Genomic DNA, 2,939 nt, shown 5'->3' with positions numbered 1-2,939 from the left:
CTTTATAGCGGCACAACATATTTCTGCAAATTGCATGCGTCAAATTGTCTGTCTCTCTTAAAAAATATGAAGTGTCACCAAAATTTTAAACGGGGAATCAATCTCAATGAAAAATATTCGTCAAGTAACGTTTCTAAAATAATATAGACATACTAATAATTATATATTAATAAATCGGATGAACGATGCATCCCAAATTGTATCCGCTGCGCACTTCTTAATCAGGGCAATCGCATCGTGGAGGTTTCTGCAGACGCCCAAAAAGACTTACTTAAGAAAACTGTTGCATGATAATTTGTACCATTTTCAAGGGTGGGGGGCGTGCAGTAGATGCCCCCTTTATTTTTGTGCTTCTGCCGTTCAAACCGAGCAGCACTGAGTTTGTCATGGCACCTGACGCCAAATCTACTGCTTAGCTGCTACAGACAGAACTATCTTCAAATCACCACTAGGGGGTGTCAATGCTGCAGCTTCGTTCTATGGTTGATCTTTTTCAAAGACAGTTTTTTTTCTCTCTCTCCACATAATCAACTTAACTGATTAGCGTGCTTTCATAGTAATGGTTTTTAATCCGTGTTAATCTTCTGAACAATGACTAGTAAAGGTTCTATGAGGTTGTCCTACTTACTATGGATTTTAAGTTTTTTATCAAGGTGTTAAAACGTACCACAGTTGCCAGTCCTGTGTTTTATGTCTAGCAATTTGTACAGTTTCTTCAGTATAAACACATGCCATGATCTGTGAGAATCTCCTCCAGAACTCTGCATTTCCTCAAGATCTTTTTGTAATATTGCATCATGGCACTGCTCAGAACAACACAGATGGTGCATAACAACACAAGGGAGTACAAGACAACATGGTGCAGAAACAGTGCGATACAAAGCAGGACAAAACTGGATGATACGTGGTCAGTGGTGGATAAAGTGCAGGAACAGCTGTACAGTGCAGCTGCCGTGGAAATGACTATTACAGGGGATGCAAAAGCTGCAGGTTTGAATTGTTTGGCGAATGAAGCTGTTCATGAATCTGCTAGTCAGTGTTTGTGGATGGTGGTCAGAGTCCTGGATTATAGACTGAACCTTGTTACTGTGGCAGTTAAAGTACAGCTGGTCAATGGAGGGCAGTTCAGTGCGAATGATGTTCTTAACAGACTTCGCAATGTACTGCCTTCCTGTCATGTGGCTCCACCATACCATAGTACTACTGTAAGAACTAGGGATGTAACGATACATTCAACTCACCATTTGATACGATTCACGATTCTGAGTTCAATTTTCTCATTTTTTGCAGAATGAGCTGCAGACAAATATATTCAAAAATATTCTTATATTTATCTTTCTGAACTGTTGACACTGTTGTGAACAGTGCAACTGAATTTGAATAAAATACTGTTGAAAAAAATCCCAAATCAAAATAAGTAAATAAAAAAAAATAAATCAAATAAATAAGCTAAGGTTTGCATGTGCAGCTTTTTAGCGTGCTTTGCCCTTTTAATAATCTTCACTCAGCTCACGGTGGTGCCAGTGGACCTGTTTGTGTATGTTATCAGTCTATTACAATGTTTGCATGCAGTTTATGTCTTGTCTGTGCTTTTCTCGCTGTTTCCTCCTCGTTTGTGATTACCGGAAAGCTAATATGCTGCCACACCGCCAATTGAAGATCGGGCGGTGCGTCCATCCATCCATTTTCTGAAACCACTTAATCCCAACTGGGATCGCGGGGGAGACCGGAGCCTATCCCGGGAACAAGGGGCGCAGACAGGAACCAAGCCCAGGCAGTCACCTACACACCGCAGGTCGCACACACTCACACAACTACAGGGCCAATTTAGACTCACCAGTCAACCTATCCTGCATGCTTTTGGACCGTGGGAGGAACCTGGAGTCCCCGGCGAAAACGGGGAGAGCATGCGAACTCCACACAGAAAGGGCCCTGGACCGAAGCCAGCACTAACCACTGTGCCGTCCTCAGTTTCAAATTCATTCATCATCTCGCGTTCGCTCAAAACCAAAAACTGACGTACGATGTCGACGTGATACGCAGTGACATCTGACGTCAAACTCACATTGTGAAATCAAATGTAATATTACACCAGTTTTTCTGTTAAAGTACTGTGAAGTACTCCTACAATAGTGATTCATTTTCCACATCAGCCGGTTTAAATCTTCATGCATTTGCACCGATTTTTAACTGATTTGTGATTCATCATTACATGCCAGGGCCAGCAGCTCTGCATGGCTCGACCCTCATAAACATTCTCCACACATGCTGTTCAGGCAGTGGCCACAGAAATTCCCCCAGTGAACTTTATGCTTTCTGTCGGAGAGTATGCTGTGTTCTGGCCTTAAACCCTGCATACTACTTTGCAGACTTTGATCCTCTTAACAACAATTGGCATTTCTGGTGGCTGAATATCCATCCATCCGTCATCCAACTGCATGCTTAAAAGCTGTGAATAATAGTAATAATTCTTAAAATTGCAACTATCTAGAATTTCAGCCTAGTTACTCAGCTAAATTACTATTTAAACCTAGAATAATTTCTATAAGGGGCGGCATGGTGGTGCAGTGGTTAGCACTGTCGCCTCACACCTCTGGGACCCGGGTTCGTGTCTCCGCCTGGGTCACATGTCTGTGGAGTTTGCATGTTCTCCCCATGTCGTTGTGGGGTTTCCTCTGGGTACTCCGGTTTCCCCCCACAGTCCAAAAACATGCTGGGGCTAATTGGAGTTGCTGAATTGCCCGTAGGTGTGTGTGTGTGAGTGGATGGTGTGTGAGTGTGCCCTGCGATGGGCTGGCCCCCCATCCTGGGTTGTTCCCTGCCTCGTGCCCATTGATTCTGGGATAGGCTCCGGACCCCCCGCGACCCAATAGGATAAGCGGTTTGGAAAATGGATGGATGGATAATTTCTATATGTGTGATAGAATCAAAAAATATTT

Source organism: Brienomyrus brachyistius, unplaced genomic scaffold (assembly GCF_023856365.1).
Source record: "Brienomyrus brachyistius isolate T26 unplaced genomic scaffold, BBRACH_0.4 scaffold388, whole genome shotgun sequence".
Classification (NCBI taxonomy): Eukaryota; Metazoa; Chordata; class Actinopteri; order Osteoglossiformes; family Mormyridae; genus Brienomyrus; species Brienomyrus brachyistius.
This window is presented reverse-complemented; position numbering follows the sequence as displayed.